Source organism: Eriocheir sinensis, chromosome 27, assembly GCF_024679095.1.
Source record: "Eriocheir sinensis breed Jianghai 21 chromosome 27, ASM2467909v1, whole genome shotgun sequence".
Taxonomy (NCBI): Eukaryota; Metazoa; Arthropoda; class Malacostraca; order Decapoda; family Varunidae; genus Eriocheir; species Eriocheir sinensis.
In genome coordinates, this window is record NC_066535.1 from 18,335,415 (window position 1) to 18,352,969 (window position 17,555).

General features: G+C 47.0%; 1 long non-coding RNA gene across 1 annotated transcript in view; it reads right to left on the minus strand.

The window, feature by feature from the left end:
* Positions 1–15,262, minus strand: part of LOC127004242 (uncharacterized) — a 49,191-nt gene extending 33,929 nt beyond the window's left edge. Inside the window, exon 1 of the long non-coding RNA XR_007757707.1 lies at positions 15,162–15,262. This is a non-coding gene — a long non-coding RNA (uncharacterized LOC127004242). The remainder of the gene's footprint in view (positions 1–15,161) is intronic.
* Positions 15,263–17,555: the final 2,293 nt, after the last annotated feature.

Consider the following 17,555-nt stretch of genomic DNA (forward strand, 5'->3'; position numbering starts at 1 on the left):
GAGGGGAAGAATATTGGCAGTGGAGAGACTGTTCTGCGTGAAGGTAGTATCAGGGTGCGGTTAAGGAACATGACATCAGGAAGGGCTGGGCAGGGCGGAGCGAGGAGTGTCATGACCCTGTGCGCCGGGAGCTTCGTGTAGCCGCGGTAGCCCAGCTGGGTGAGGGATGGCGGCCCCGAGTGTGCCTGATCTGAACCGCCGGAGCAGAGTGCCGCGTCACCCATCACGCAGTGTGGGCCTGCCTTTAGCGGCGCGCGGAGCTGAAACGTTGAGGGTCAGATTGAAAACACAGGTAATGATCAGTTCAAGGAGCCTCGCCGATGATATGTTACCGCCGCTGCCCTGAGGAGAGGCTGAAGCTCGTGTTTCTAAATGTATCGACGCCTCAGTTCGCCTGTTTGAAAAGCCTCTCGTAGAAGTTCCTGGGATTTTCATGGGACGGTTTTCTGATCCTATTGATGGTTTTAAACGACTTCTGCATCTTGAACAGGGAATATCACCCATGAAAACCAGGTTGATCTTCTCTGTGGCCTTGGTAAATAATCGTAATGGGAACTGGGTACTTTTCAGATTATGGACCTGAGTCTGCTGCCCGGGAGAAGAAATGAGGCTTAGGTAATGACGAAGGTCCATAGTCTCAAAACATACCGGGGCCAACACACCCACATTTAAGAAGGATTTCGTAGAGGCTGTGGGTTTTTCCATGGAGCCCCATATTCACAGGCATTCCGGAGCTCAGACACCAGCATTTGATAAGACTTTCGTAGAGTTGTAAAGGTCTTTCCATGGGTAGATTTATAAGCCTAGTATTAGTTTGACAAGGCTTCTGCACCATGAATGTAAACAACTCATGAGACCCCGACTAATCTTCTTTGCGGGCCTTTGGAAAAGTTTGTTGTGGGATCCGAAAGCGTTTGAGAAAACGGACCTAAAAGTGTGTGTACGAAGGGTATGTGCTCGGGTGACTGCCTGGGAGGTCTGCATACTCAGGCGATGACTAGTTGGTGTTTGTACGAGAGAGAAACTCTTGCCACTTAAGACTTACAGGTATGAAGTGTAAATTGGAAAGTTTATCACCATGGACACGCCCACAACGGAAACCCTGAACTGTGTATGAGACCAGAGAGAAATATTACCTCTGAAAGTTTTATTTAAGTAAGAAATGTGCATAAGAAGCATTAGAATCATTGACACGCATACATAAAACTACATAATGAGAAAAAGGGATAGAAACGAAAGGCAACTACAGAACATTATGCTAAATTATAAAACCTGAAAACTGTAAAGAATAAAAAAAAAGAGATAGCGAACAGGGCTAAAACAACGACCTAACGGAGAACCACCTCGCTGATTAACGACACGGAAGAGCGAGCGATCAATTCTAAAGTGTTGGGAGGAAGAGGAGGCGAGGGAGAGGAGAGGAGAGGAATTAATGAAGAATGAGCTTAATGAATAACAAGAGGAGACAAGAAGAGGAGGAGGAGGAGGAGGAGGAGGAGGAAGTGGAGGGAGGTGGATGTAATGAGGAAAAGGTGGAGCTAAGGGAGATGGTAAAACAGGAGGAGGAAGAGATTGAGGAGGAGGAGGAGGAGGAGGAGGAGGCGGCGGCAGAAAGTGATGAAGGTAGAGATGAAAGGGGACGGGCGTGGTAACTCGGGAGGAGGGAGGGAGGAGGAGAGAGGAAGCAAAGAGAGGAGGAGGTGGACAAGGCGGAGGAGGAGGGGGGGAAGGGGGAAGAGGAGGGGGATAGATATACACTGCTCCTCATCCAACAAATAGCTAAGTGGGTGTTAATGGCCGATATATATGTGGTCAGACATCGGCGGTGGCGGATGACTCGACCTCTTGCCTACTAATTGAGCGGGCCCGAGTGGGTGGTCTGAGGCGGAAGGCGGAACGAGGCAGGGCGGGGCGGGGCGGGGCGGGGCGGGGCTGGATGCTGTGGGGTGGGCGAGGCGATGAGTAGATTGGGAGTGAAGAGATACGAGCCAGGGAAAGGAGGAGGAGGAGGAGGTTGATAGTTGATAGCGAGGCGGAATGGGCGGAGGAGAAAGGGAAAAGAAAGGGGGGAACAAGAAAGGCAAAGAAGGGTAAAAGGGAGTTAAGAGAAGGGGAAGAGAGGGAGAGTGAAGAGATACGAGGCAGAGGAAGGAGGAGGAGGAGGAGGAGGTTGATAGTAAGGCGGAATGGGTAAAGGAGAAAGGGAGGAGAAAGGGAAGAGTAACGGAGGAACAGGAAGGGAAAAGAAAGGTAAAAGGGAGTCAAGAGAAAAAGAAGAGAGGGAGAGTGAAGAGATACGAGCCAGGGAAAGGAGGAGAGGGAAGAGGAGGTTGATAGTTGATAGCAAGGCGTAATGGGTGGAGGAGAAAGGGAGGAGAAAGGGAGGAATAATGAGGAACAGAAAGGGCAGGGCAAGGAAAAGGAGAAGAGAGGGAGTGTGAAGAGATACGAGCCAGGGAAAGGAGGAGAAGGAAGAGGAGGTTGATAGTTGATAGCAAGGAGGAATGGGTGGAGCAGAATGGGAAGGACAGGGAAGGGCAGAGCATGGTAGAGGAAAGTTAAGGAAGTAGGAAGGGAAAGGGGAAAGGAATAGTTACTTAGCAGGGAACAGGGAAGGAAGGATAGTGTAACGGAGGCAGGGGTGGAAGGGGGTGGGCAGAGGGGTTAAGACAGAGAGGGGAGGAACCAGAAGGGTAGAGAGAAACTGGAGGGGGTTAATGAGGAGCAAGATAGAGGTAAGTTAAAGAAAAATTGATCACTGCTCAAACTTCCACTGAAAACACGAAGGAATGTGAATGGAACGGCACGGAAAGAAAAACCCTGCTACTACTTCTACTACTACTACTACTACTACTACTACTACTACTACTACTATAATTGATAAGGGAACACAGATGGCGCACGCACTGGCAGCTCAGCACGATCCGATATATGCAATGATTCATGGGTCTGGACGGGAAGGCAAAGAGTATGCAATCAATATGTAAACGCTTGACGGAGGCGGCGATACCAAAATTAGTATTAACACGATTAGAAAGGAGTAACGCTGCAGGTGTTTTTCCTTTTACTTAAATATATTTGTAGTGAATGAGGTTTTGAGATGCGATGGTGCTTTGATTTTCTTTCTGTCTTAAATATACTTGCAAGGTGTTAGGTTTTGAGGTACGATGTTGATTTGAGTTCCTTTTGGTCCATACGGAAACAAATGCGCATCAGATAAATGAATAAAAAGGTATGACAATGTACCTGATAACTCACTCTCAATGAGATATGCATGAGAGATGAATTTTGTGAGTACGACACTGCCTTGCTTTCGAATTCTAAAACAAGTACGAAAAATAAATAAGAGCAAAAATGATCAGAGTACAGCATTTTATTGTGAGAAACGACTCTGCACTTGGTTCCCTATTGACTACAGAGAAGGAGATGAGGACCGAGGCCACGCGGAGCTATAGTATACGCCCCCAACCTTACCTTTACCTTTAATAGAGAGGGAGGACGAAAATTCATGGAGCAGAGGGTAGCATTAGTGTGCGCACGTCTGATTGAACTATTTACACAAGACTAGGATGTTCGAACCAAAACTGGCGACAGGACACAACGAACTCTCCTGTCTGCGTCCAGGAAGAATTATCCAAGCTTCACTTCGGATAACTTCGGATAAACTTCACTAATGCTCAAGCTCGCGACCGTTCATGTAGATCTGAGAGTAACCTATAACCGTTTCTTCTTCTTCTTCTTCTTCTTCTTCTTCTTCTTCTTCTTCTTCTTCTTCTCCTTCTTTATTATCATCTTATTGTCCTTTTCCTTCTCCATTTTAATATTCATGGTTCATATTCATTATCATTTTATTCTTATTCTTATCATTCTTATTATTATCGTAAGAACACATGTCTCACTATTCTTCTCGGTCTCAAAATGGCGTAGTCTTGACAGGGACAAATATATAGTTTTAATTCGCCTGATATCATCGCGGGGACTAATTTTCCTCTCATGCACGCTTCCATTTTCATCGCCAGTTTATCTCTACTCGAAATTTGTTAACTGTCTGCCGCCACTCCCGCCTTGGTTTGTCTGCACCCCGGTCACAATGCGTTCAGTTCCTCCACCTATTAATCTTTATTGCCTCGCCCTCCCTTCCCTCCTCACCTCCATGCAACCGCCGTCCCTGCTCTCTCCTCCTTCCATCTATCCTCGCATGTATACACTCAGTTCCTCCACCTGGTAATCATTCGTGTGTCTCCTTATACTTTCCTTCCCCCTTACTCCCTCCTTGCATCTACTGTCCCTGGGTTACGTAATGTTATAAATCTATCACAAAACTAATTATCTTCTCTTACATTTACGGGGTTACTAAATTATCAGTTAATCTGCTCTACTTTTCACTGTACCTGTTTGGTGTTAGTTTACGTAATCTTAAGTAAACTTTCTAATACAAGAGACCATTTACCAGAGTTTTTTTACTACTTCTGCTACTATTTATCTTCTGTTAGGTCTCCGGGCTCATTAATTTACTAATCAGCCTGCCCTACCTCTCACTATACCTGATTGATGTTACTTTATGCAATTTTAAATAAGTTTCTAATTCAAAAAAACTATTCACGAGGTTTTGTTGTATATGCAGGCTAGCTAGTTTACTATTCCACTTGGCTTAGCCCTTTACCGTTCATCATACTTTCCCAGCTCATAGATAAGCCTGCCTACCTGTATGTCCGCCTCGCCCTGCCCCTCCCTACCTTCCCTTCACCTCCGCCACGGCAAATTGTGTTGTGTGTGCAAGTTTACTAGCTCACTATCCCGCCTGCCTTAGCTTTACCGTTCATCATACCTTCCCTGCTCATAGTTAAGCCTGCCTACCTGTACGCCCGTCTCGCCCTGCCCTTCCCTGCCCTTCCCTGCCTCCCTTTCACCTCCGCCACGGCAAGTTTCCAGCAGGTCACCGCCTCGCCCATCGCCGCCTCCCGCCCCGCTACCTGTCAATTAACAGGTGTTCGGGATGGGCCGGTGATTAAGTGAATATTCAGCTCGATTAATCAAAGACGGAAAAAGTATTATAATGTTATACTTCTCGGTGTGTTTTGACTCGGGTAAAGTTTAAGCACAGGGCGTGGCTATGTGCTGAGCTGGGCGGACTGTACGTACCCTTAAAGAAATATTGTGTTGAGGTGAAAATGATGCGGAGAATAAACTTATGTTGTCCGGTACCGAACCCTAGACAAAAACGGAGAGCAGGTAAATATAATACACACTATCAATATGAGACCCCTACGTGACCCTTAATTAACAAAAAAGTATTGAGTTGAATATAATGCAGCAAGTAAGTCCGTGCTGGCGCCGACCCCTGAGGAAAAGCCGAGTGTAGGTGAAACAATGCAAAATAGATATATAGGAGACCCCCGCCCTCCCCGAGATCGCCTGTTTATCCGCGTTGCCTCAGCTAGGGAGGATGCGGCCTTTTCGGAGCGTCTGTTGGCAAAAGCAAACCCCAAAAATAAATTAATATGCATTCCGTCCCTAAAGATCACCCGTTGTTGCTACGTTGCTTTGAACCGTAAAATCGCAACTGTTTTGGAAAGGGTGAGTAGCGAGAAGCAAATAAAATATGTATTAATCCACTCTCCTCCCCTAAAACCAGTCAGTCAGTCAACCAGTCAGCCAGTGAGCCCAACCAACCTAGTCTAGCTCCCTCCATCTCCTCCTCCTCCTCCTTCTCCTCCAGCCGTCACCGAGAGACCATGATACAAGATACACAACACAGGTATTTCCGATGCTTCGCCAACACACAAAGGCACACCCCAACACCCTCACGGCCTCCCTCCTTCCACGCCTCCCTCTCCCTCCCTCCACCGCCTCCACACAACGCTCACTCACTCAGGGGGGCAAAACAAACGGACGTCAAGCAGCCCCACTGGCGTAGATGGTCGTGGTGCGCAAATAAACCAATATCATAAACGGATAAATAATAATGAAAATATAATAAACGTTCGGGAATAGACTCCATCCGCCGCGCCAGCCTCCGAGAGACCAGAGAAATATTTGGTTATAAATCTGTTAAACCTGCGCCCCCAACGTGCCCAGTACTGCCTAGCTGGAGGAGGAGGAGGAGGAGGAGGAGGAGGAGAAGGAGGCTGAAGATGAGGAGGTAGGGAGGCTGAGGAGGAGGAGAAGGTTGAAGAAGTAAGACAAGAGGAAGGATGTGAGGGGAAGTGAGGAGGGAAGAAGCGACCATATGGCTGTGAAGTAATAAACAAAAGCAAGATTAAGAGCAAATGGAATACGAAAAGAAGGAACAGGAGGAGGAGGAGTGGTAATAATTATAGGTTAGTTTAGGTTAGGTTAGGAGAAGCCTGAAGTGGTAAGACAAAAGGAAGGATGAGAGGGCAAGCAAGGAGAGGGAAAAACCGACCAGGGATGAGGAGAGAGGAAAACCATAAGGCTGTTAAGTGAGAAAGGAAAGCAAGACTAGGAACAAAAGGAGGAGAAAGATGGACGTGGAGGAAGAACTATGACAAGAGAAAGGATGAAAGGACAAGCAAGGAGAGAGAGAAAGAAGCAACCAGGTATGAAAGGAAAGGGAGACCATATAGTTGTGAAAAGTGAGATAGGAAGCATGATTAAAAACATGAGGAGGAGGAAGAGAGGGCAGGAAGAGGAAAGAAGCGGTCATAATAATAATAATAATAATAATAATAATAATAATAATAATAATAATAATAATAAATGAATAAATAATAAATAACACCGATAATAAAAACGAGCGAGGCTGCCATCAGAAAACACTATAATTGTCACGTGATAACTTACTGCGACGAGGCATGAAACGAAGATTTATTTAGCGCCGGGAACAATGCAATTAATTATCTACTACATCACTTTCCTGTAGCACCTCAACACACACTTTACTTCTACTACTACTACTACTATTACTGCTACTGCTACTACTACTACTACTACTACAGCTACTACTACTACTTCAACTAACACCCTCACCATCACTACAATTTCTACTAAATTTCCTCTCAATATCCTAAGTTCTTTTTTTAGTTTCTTAGTTTCTTTTCTCTATGTTGTTTTAATTCTTAGTTCTCCGTTCTTCACTCGTCACTTTATATATCCATTCAACCAATAACTAACAAGAGAGAAAGAAAACACAAACATACACGCACACACATGAACCTTCCAAGCAACTCCACAATTTCAGAGCCCAAGAACTCGCACTGTAAGACGGAGTACCCAAAGTCATCAAGCAGCTCTCCCTCTCCCTCTCTCCTTCGCTGCTTTCCACTCCAACACGTGGCCAAGCTGCGTCCCGTGTTGCCCAGAGAGATGGTGATGAGGATAAACGATAAGGGAGAGTGTGCACAGCGAGGAAAGTGATAAGGGAGAATGTGCCCAGCCAGAAGAGAGTGTGAGTGAGAGATGGGGAGATGAGATGGAGGGAGATACAGGAGAGGGAAAAGGGAAGATGCTGTGAGAGGTAAGAGATAGGGTAGAGTTTGGGGAGAGGAGTAAAGGATAGGGAAGAGGAGGGGAGGAGAGGAGAATAGAGAGAGGAAGAGGAGAAACTGAGAGGACGGGAAAAGAATAGGAGATGAAAAGACAAGATATGAGAGGAGAAAAGAGAAGAGAGAAGGAGGAGGAAGAGGAGAAACTGAGAGGACGGGAAAAGACTAGGAGATGAAAAGACAGATATGAGAGGAGAAAAGAGAAGAGAGAAGGAGGAGGAAGAGGCGAAACTAAGAAGGGGGAAAGGATAGGATAGGAAAAGAGAGGTGAGAAGAAAAGAGGGAAAATGAGAAATTAATGTAAGAAAGGAAAGGAAAACGAGACAGGAGAGAAAGACAAGAGATGAGAGAAGAGAATAAAAGAGAAAGAAAAAACTAGTGAAAGAAGTGAAGGGGAATAACATAGGAGATAGAAAGAAGAGAGATGAAAAGAAATGAGAGGAGGAGAAGGAGAAATTGTAAGGTATATGAGAGGGAAGGGAAAACAAGATAAGAGAGGGAAAGAGGAGAGGAGGAAAGAGAAGAGAAAAGAGGAGAACTTGTACTGAAAAAAGAGGGATGGGGGAATACGATAAGGACAGGACAGGACAGGAGAGAAGAGGAAGAGGAAGAGGAAGAGGAGGAGAATAAGTGAAAAGAAAAAAAACAATAAATATGAATGGAAGACTTGAAGGGCAAACTCTTTCCTTCCACGTTCCTAATTGGTCAAGTCTTAAATCAGATAAAAAGGAACGGAAAAACATAAGAGGAAGAAAAAAACTGAAGAGGAGCTGAGGAGAGGAAGGCAAAGGGGGGGCGGGGAGAGGGGGGGAGGGGGGATGAAATATGAATACGAGGTGATGGAGGAGGCGGCAGAGGAGAAGGAGGAGGAGGAGGAAGAGGACGAAGAAAAGGAGGAGAAGGAGGAAGAACACGTGAAGGAAAAGGACAAGAGAAAAAGACGAAAAAGACGAAGAAAAACTGGAAATTATATAAAGAAGAAGGTGTCAGCGGAGGAGGAGGAGGAGGAGGAGGAGGAGGACAACGAAGAAAAAAAGAACGAAGTGGAAAATGAAGAGAACAGGAAAACAGAAGGACGAATAAAAGAATAAATACATAAAAAAGAATAAAAGTAGATAGGATAGGTGGAGGTCGAGAAGCAAGAGGAAGAAGAAGAAGGAGGAGAAAAACAAAGAGTAGAAGGAGGAGGAGGAGGCGGAGGAGAAAGGATAGGAAGGCGTAGGAAAACGGAGAAAAAAATAAGATATAGAAGATGATGAAGAGACATAATAGGAAGATAACAATAAAACAAAAAGAAAACGGAAGAGAAAGGATGAGAAAGGCGTAGGAGGGAAGACGACGATAAATAAAAAAAAGACAGTAGGAGGAGGAGGAGGAGGAGGAGGAGAAGGTGAAGGAGGAGGAGTAATATAAGGAAGGAGCGGAGTGGCGGAAGTGTCATGGAGAGTATAATGAGTTAAGCAAAGAACAGCCGACTCTCCACCCTCATGTGTACCCGAAGTAGACAAACAGTGCCCCCCCCACACCCCACTACCCTACACTATACTACACTTCATAACACTACACAACCTACCCTTCACCACACTACACTGCACACTACCCACACACACACATAATCCACACTCCAACACCTACCCACATCCACACACACTTACCTACACTATCTACATCCACCCTCCTCCTCCTCCTCCTCCTGTCTTTTTTTTATTTCTCGTCGTCTTCCTTTCTACGCCTTTCTCATCCTTTCTCCTCATTTTTTTTGTTTTATTGTGATCTTCCTATTATTTCTCTTCCTCCTCTTCTATATCTCTTTTTTTTCTCTTCGTCTTCCTACGCCTTCCTATCCTCTCTCCTCCGCCTCCTCCTCCTCCTCTATATAGTCACACCTACTCATCCACACCAACCCACACAATCTAAGCCACTCCTATCCCCCACACAAAATGCTTCTAGACACTCACAGTCACCCAAGCGTATCTATTCTCTCTTATACACACACCTATCTAGATTCACCCAAGAGTTTATGAATCCACCCAAATGCTTTTAAACACACTTACACCCGCCTACATCCACCCACACTCACCTCCATGCAACCCGAGACACCCGTTATTCCTCTCACCCACACAGACGCACCCATACATAGCTATGTAGTTCCACCCAAAACCCTCTAATCCCACTCTCAGTCTCTCTACGGGTACACACACGAACGCCCACCCTCCCACACCCATATTTACACCTCCTCCAGAAACACTTATGGGTACCGTCCTTTCAGTCAGTTCCTTCAAGCTTATAACAAGTGCTCGCTTTACCTCCACGCCTCTTGCTTGTCCCTCCTTACTCCCCCTAGCCGCCTCCCTCTCTCCCTCTCTCCTCTACACATACAAAGTGGCGTGTAAGTTTATGCATTCACGTCATGATGGTATATAAAAAACGAGGTGCATCCGTGTTCTAACCTCCTCCCCAAATTAGCATGGACGGATAAACATGATACAAGCCCTGGTGGTGGTGGTGGTGGTGGGGTGGTGGGAGAGGTACATTCCTAAAGGGTTAACAAATACGTGGAAGTCAAATCTAATAACGAAAATAAAAAGGAAGCAAAATCATTCACCGCAAAGAACCTAGAGCAAAGAACGCCTCCTCCCCCCTTCCCCTCTCTCGTCCTCCTCCTCCTCCATCCTCCTAGTCGCCTCCTCCGCCTCCGCCTCTCAAAACCGAGCAAGGAAGAAAATTACAGTCGGTACAAAATTATCGCTCAACCCCAAATTACTTTCTCAATAATACTAATAACAGCGGCAGTCATTCACACGGGCAGGACCTAACGCCGCGTGGCAGCCTAATAGTCACGGGGCCTGCAATCACGAGGAAATATGCCCTGTATTTTATTAAGTGCATCCATAAGCCGAGCACACAAGGCTAAGAAACTGAACACCACCTACGCCAGCCTGGACTTGTCGCGCGGGAACACTTCACAGGCTGCAGAAACGAGTTGGGCCGCAAAAAACCATCAAATTACCTCGAATACGAGAAAATGTTCTTCCCCGCAGGCGTCGCTTCACACCCAAAGAGCCGCATCGAGTCAGGCCATGCGCAGAGACGAAGTGAAAGGCTGATTAAGCGACATAAACCAGCGTGGATGTCTCGAATCGGGCGAGACAACGATGAGCACCCGACACCACGTAATTGACTGCATGGCTTGGGTGGCTGGCGGGCTGCTCGGCGGACTGGAAGATACAAAAAAGAGAATTGCTGTTCGCTCAAAATAAACCAATCAGGCAGCCTCCTTAAAGACCTTCCAAAGCCAGTAATCACGAGTGAGAGGGACGCTGTTTTTCCTCGCTTTATTAGCCGCTCAGAGGTGCGGGGAGCGGCGGCAGGACGCGGGAATACGTGCTTACGACCGCTTGCCAAGACGCCAGCCAGCCAGCACCAACACCGGCCGCCCCTGCCCCCGCACGCATGAAACTCACCGTGGGTAATGAAACTGCCCTGTGTTCCTCTCCTGCCCCGCCGACCAGGGATACACAGGCTCTGGGGTGTAGCAGGGGTGTGGGGACGTAGGCTGTACTGGTGTGGGCGTGTGAGAACATGGAATAGTGTAGGGGTGTGGGGTGTGGGTGTTTTGGTGTGGGGTGCAGTGGTGTAAGGAGGTCGGGGATAAATGTGAGGTGTGAGGAGGTTGGGTGTCAAGAGAAAGGGTGAAGGGGTAGGGTGTGAGGAGGGTGGCTGAGGAGGTGAGGTAGTGGGTGGACGTGGGGCGCAGAGGTGTGGGGGACGCAGCCTACCACCACCATTACGGGTACTTGTGGTGGTGGGTGTTAACACTGTGTCGGGTGTGGTAAGTGGTGCCCAAATCCGACCCTTTATTGAATCGTAATGCACTACATTCTCGCTAATGACTGGGGTGGCGAGCGTGCGGTGCGTGCAAAATCCATTATCTCGCATTCGGGAAAATACACCTTTTTTTCGTTGGGTTCATTCGTGTGTGCATAGCCCCACAACGATTCTCGGTCATTGTCTGTTACCAGTTTTTTTATAGCGAGAGGCAACTCAAAGGAAAAAAAAACGAAGAAAAGCACGCTAGACACTGCATCGAACAAAAGCAGAAAGAACGAGAAATAACGTCTGTAGACCCTATGAATTATATTGCCTGTATCACCGCTGCAGATGGACTTGGCTAACACCGCCATGTACATCTTTAGTTTATTCTCGTAACACAATTCTGTACGATCCCCACGATGCTTCTCAGTTATTGCCTACTACTACCCGTCTGTATCACCCGCCGACTCCTCATAATATACGGCCTGGCGGAGCGCGGCAGTTGAACTTGGCTAGAGCTGACATGTACATCATTAGTTTATTCTCGTAACAAAACTTTATACGGCTGAGTGGAGCTTCCGTTCCAGCGAGCACCCACCCACCCACCCAAAGAGCCAGTCAGCACCTCACCAACCTCTCCCCCCACCCCTGCACCCCAGCTACCAATCCACCCCATTTACACTCCCACCCCCAGCATACAGCCAAGTCAGTCAGGCGTAGGTGTGAAATCCGCATGGGCCGAGGAGAAAACATGCAAGCGCGCGAGACCACATTAGTATGCGCGGCTCAGGCTAAGGAAGCTAACAAAAAACTTAGGTAAGCTTCGTGTTTTCAGGTCGTCCCTCAGAGTGTGTGTGTCAAAGTGGCGGGGAGGCGGCGCGCTGACGGCCTGAATTTTACGTCCTACATTTTTTTTCTCTCGTAACTTATCTATACTTATATTCTTTCTTTCTGCTTCTCTCCGCACCTGCTTGCATATTCCCCTTTATCCCTTCAGCGACATTCATTTTCCCTTAACGATTGGCGCTTTATATTTCCTGCCACTCAATATTTTTTTTCTCTCGTAACTTTTTATATTTTTTTTTCGTACCTGCTTTCAGAGTCACCTTTATTCTTTCAGCGGTATCCATTTTCTCTTAACTACTGTCGCTTCATAATTCCTGCCACTCTATAAAGGCTAATGATTTCCCTGTGGTAACTAATCCATACTTATTATCTTCTCCTTTTTATTCTTTCCGCATCTCCAAACCTGCTTTCATGTTCCCTTTTATATCTTCAGCTTTATTCTCTTCCCTTCACTGCTGACGACTCCTAATTCTTCCCACTCCATATATCCCCGTGTCACTACCCTCGTCAGGACCGCCTCGTGCTGACAGACGCAACAAAGGAAGCTGCCACCCGTCACTTCAAACAGGTGACCAGCGCCCTCTGAGTCCTCGTGCGGGCTGGGGCGGCGGCGGAGGGCACGCAGAGGTCCTCCCGGTAACCCATAAACAGGTTCTGCGAATAAAGTCAGGACGGAAAAAATACGTACAAACACAGTTGGACGTACAGGTCGCCCCGGGGAGGTGAGGCGAGGTGTGTGAGGCTGCGTGACGCGTGGCCAGGCTGAGCGACGGCAGGAGGCGCCTCTTGGTCGGCGGGTCGCGGGGTGAGCCGAGGTGAGGAACGCGTGTCCGAGTGCATCACCCCGATAATCTAGATGGATGGACGCCATGTGCCCGTATACTAGTGAAATTTACATATGAGTCTGAAGAGAGCCTTGAAAACCATAAGAAGGGTGGGTGGGTGGAAGGGTTAAGGGTGCGAGAAGCAAATACCCCGGCCAGCCCTTGCCCTCCCTCCCTACCTGTCTCCCTAACTCCCTGCCATGCCCGAGACGAACGTACTTAGCGGCTCAGTCTCCTTAACACGCGGCTTTGTGACGGACGTGAGCCTTTGTTCTCCGCGCAGGCGTGAGTGAGGAGAGATATGGATGCTTACGTGATGAGCTGAGGGAAGGGGGGAGGGGGGGGGGAGGGAGTATTAGGGCTGTATTCTTAAACATTTCGTCGGCCAAGCACACACATTTGATAAGGCTTTTGTACGACGTGAGTGCACAGAGATATGGATGCTTACGTGATGAGCGGAGGGAAGGGGAAGGTATGGGGGAGGGACGGAATCTAAAGAGCGATATTCTTAAACATTGCGGCGGCCAAGCACACACATTTGATAAGGCTTTCGTACGCCGTTAGTGCAGAGAGATATGGATGCTTATGTGATGAGCGGCGGGAAGGGGGAGAGAATGAGGGGGACGAAATATTTTAAAGTCCATATTCTCAAACTTTTCGGCGCCCAAGTACACACTCACATAAGACAGAACTTTCTTATGAATTCTGGGCACTTCCAAACGAGATACGGATGCTTACGTGATGAGATAAGGGAGGGGAAGGGACAGAATCTTAACTTAGGGGATAATATGCTTAAAGATTTCGGCGGTCAGCGCGTACACACATTTGTCAAAGCTTTCGTATGACTTCTGATTACTTCCATGGGTAGTTTAACGAGGCTTCTGTAAAATGAACGTAAGAAAACTCCTGAGAACCCGATGAATCTCCTAACACCACACATTTGACAAAGCTTTAGCAGGACTTCTGGGTACGTTCATGGGTAGTGTTAGGACCATGGCGGTAGTTTAATGAGACTTCTGTAAAATGAACGTAAAAAACTCCTCAGAACCCGATGAATCTCCTAACAGCACACATTTGACAAAGGTTTCGTAGGACTTCTCTGCATTTCCATGGGTAGTTTTATGACCGCGCTGAAAAGTTTGACATGGCTTCTGTACAACGAACGGGGATAAAAACTCCATAGACCTCGATGAATCTCCTTTTTCGGTCTTCGGAAATCGTTGATGTGAGAGGCGGTAGCGTCTGAGAATACCTCCGCCTCCTGTAGGATGATAATGTATTTTCCTGAACTGGTATTGCCGTTTTATATATCTTTAAGGTAAAGGAAGCAACTTAAATAAGTGCAAAAAATAAATGAAGAAAAATCCAGCTACAAAAGAACCCGCCATGTACTTTTATTTTTTTACTTGAAATGAAAGTAGACAAATGCAATTCCCCGACACATCCTGCACTCAATTGTTACTCATTTTTTCACCAAGTTGTCAATGTGATCCACGTATATATATTTTCCTGCTTCCGATTGATAGTTAACGATTTCCTGCGCAGATTACAATGATCTGAAGGCACACCGTCATTGTTTCTTGTGTTTTCTCGACAAAGTCAACCCCTCCCTAGAATAATTGTTTGTCTTTACGAGTCATGGGGAAATAATTGTTAGTTTCACCTGTAATCTTTCCCATGACCCTTCACAAAACAGTTATCAAGAGCTCGTTCGGCAGTTACCATTACTACTTATACCACTAATACTACTTCTGCTGCTACTGCTTCTACTGTTAACTACATGGTATCTTATAGGGTACAGCATAACTTATAGTGCATCAATGAATACGCATATTTATGATACTATTTCCTTGTGTTTTCTCGTTACAAATCAACCCTCCACACAACTATCAAGAGCTCGTTCGGTCGCTGCCATTCCTACTGATAATACTACCAATACTTCTGCCACTATTGCTTCTACGGTCAACTGCATAGTAACTTAGGGTACAACGTAACGTACAGCTCGACAATCAGTACGACAACGCAGCGAAACCAGAAGCGACATAACAATGATCAAAGTAACACGTATCAGTCTCATTATTAAACCAAATTCAAGGACCCTATGAAGTGAGATTCTGAAGCACAAAATAACACAAAAATCGTATAATTAACATAGTATACTCTAGTTCCTTACCCACTAACACACGCTGAGGAAGGACTGGGGACGAGGTAGAGACACGTCCGCAGCATCCACTGTCTCCCGCGGCGTCTCCCTCTCAGCGCCACGGGGTTCATGGGATTCGAACTATGTGGAGCGAGACCAATCAGAGAGGCTTGGGCCACTTCGCAGGCTGGCTGATGATAGCTCACCCCTTTCCTCCTCCTCCCCCTCTCTCTTCCCTCTCCTCCTCTCCCTTTCCCACGTGTTGCAGTGTTTCTTTGAGTGGATGAATTGATTTGATTGATTTCCGGCTTCCGTGTACAATAAATACATTCAGTTTAATCTTTTATGCTTTTTTAAATATGCTACTACTTCTTCTTTTTCTTCTTCTTCCACCTCTTCTTCTATGCTGCTTCTTCTATGTTTCTCCATAGTAAGGGTAGCGACACAGTAAAGGCTCATGATGCTCTGGGCCGCAACTTTACCACAAAAACTCCACTGAACATGAGACGGAGAGAGAGACGCAACACACACACACACACACACACACACACACACACAGAGGCACACGGGGAATATTCATGCAACCTGCCCCGCCCGCTCCGCCCCGTCCCACTCCGCCTTGCCCCATTCACACCATCTTCCTCCTCTTCACTTTGGTCTATATTCTTAACGTATCGGGTTCCCATTACGACTATTTTCCAAGGCCACAGAGAAGATTAACCGGGTTTTCAAGGGTGATTTTCCAGTCCAGGGTGCAGAAGTCGTGTAAAACTATCACTGGGATCGCAAAACGGCACATGAACATCCCAGCAGGAACTTCCACGAGGGGCTTTTCAAACAGGCGAGCTGAGGTGCAGATACTTTCAAGAATACAAACTTTTTTTATTTGCCTCCTCTCTCCCCCTCGCTCCCCCCTCACCATCCCTCTCCCCCCTCACCATCCCTCTCCCCTTTAACCCCAGCTGACCTCCGGCTCTCACTAAAGACTTGCGGCGGCTGGCTGGTTTCTTGTACTGACTAAATGGAAAAAAAATAAAAGATTGGAGGCATGAGCCGTGGGTAGGTGACGAAATGCTAATGGTGGTGAGTGATGGCCGCGATAACGACGACAACGACAACGCGGCTCCGGGAATTAAAAGAGGAGGAGGAGGAGAGGAGGAGGAGGAGGAGGAGAGGAAAAGGAAGAGAGGAAGAGGAAGAGAGGAGGAAGGGGAAGAGAGGAGGAAGGGGAAGAAGAGGAGGAGGAAGAGGAAGAAGAGGAGGAGGAGGAAGAAGAGGAGGAGGAAAAGGAAGAGAGGAAGAGGAGGAGGAGGAAGAGGAAGAAGGGGAGGAGGAAGAGGAAGAAGAGGAGAAAGAAGAAGAGGAGGAGGAAGAAGAGAAGAGGAGGAGTGGCTTTCAAGTAGTGGTTGTTGTTGTTGTTGTTTTTGGTGATGAGGAGGATTAGCACTCGACCCAAAGACAGCGTGGAAGGTATAATAATATTTTCCCTCCTAAAGACTTATTAGCCTCTACGCGCGAACATGCTGCTCTTTGATGCGCCTTTCGTTTTTTATTCCTTTTTATTTTTTTATCTAAACATGGGAGTACTAATATATTTTGAGTTTCTGTGGGGGATATGTTTCATGCTCGGTAAGATGTAACATACGAGTGAAATCTGAGTAAACGAGAGACAGTGTAGGCGTGCAGTGTGTGTGTGTGTGTGTGTGTGTGTGTGTGTGTGTGTGTGTGTGTGTGTGTGTGAACGCCGTGGCTGGAGAGGAGCACAGCGTGGCACATTTCGTACTGGACACAGGAGTGGTTGGCGTCAGGACAATGAAGGAGAAGAGAAGGGGATCAGAGGTGATGGAGAGCTGGTAGGGGTCGTGGTGGTGGTGGTGGTGGTAGTGGTGGTGGTTTTAGAGCCCAGCACGGATAAGAGCTGACTCACACGGGGTCTTATCTCATGCTAGATATACCATTTGCATTGCTAAGTCTGTTCGCCGGGAGTGCATTACGCGTTCTAGAGTAAACCCTCGCGACGGGGCACTGCATAATACACAAATTTGTCAAGAGAATTTAGTTTAGCACACAGATTCCGCTATGAACGTAAATCCCCGTCAAATATGGCTTAAAAAGAAGAAGACAACGGCCGCCCCGCTCCTCTTCCTCTTAAACTTTATCACCGCCATCTAAAGTGAGGCTCCTCATGAATATTGAACTTGTTCCGAACCACGAGATTAGCATTTATAATAATTCCCGTCAGATTCTTCTTCTTCGCCGCGAATCGTATGCAAAAACCAGAAAGCACACAGACGTATAATCCAGCAAAGAGAGCGACTTCCATGGCAGGCTGCGGGGGTTAGCGGGCACCCTCAATGTGTATCTGATAACAGTATCTTGTATCAATCATGGGGGAGGGAGGGAGGGAGAGGCATGGGGTGTTGT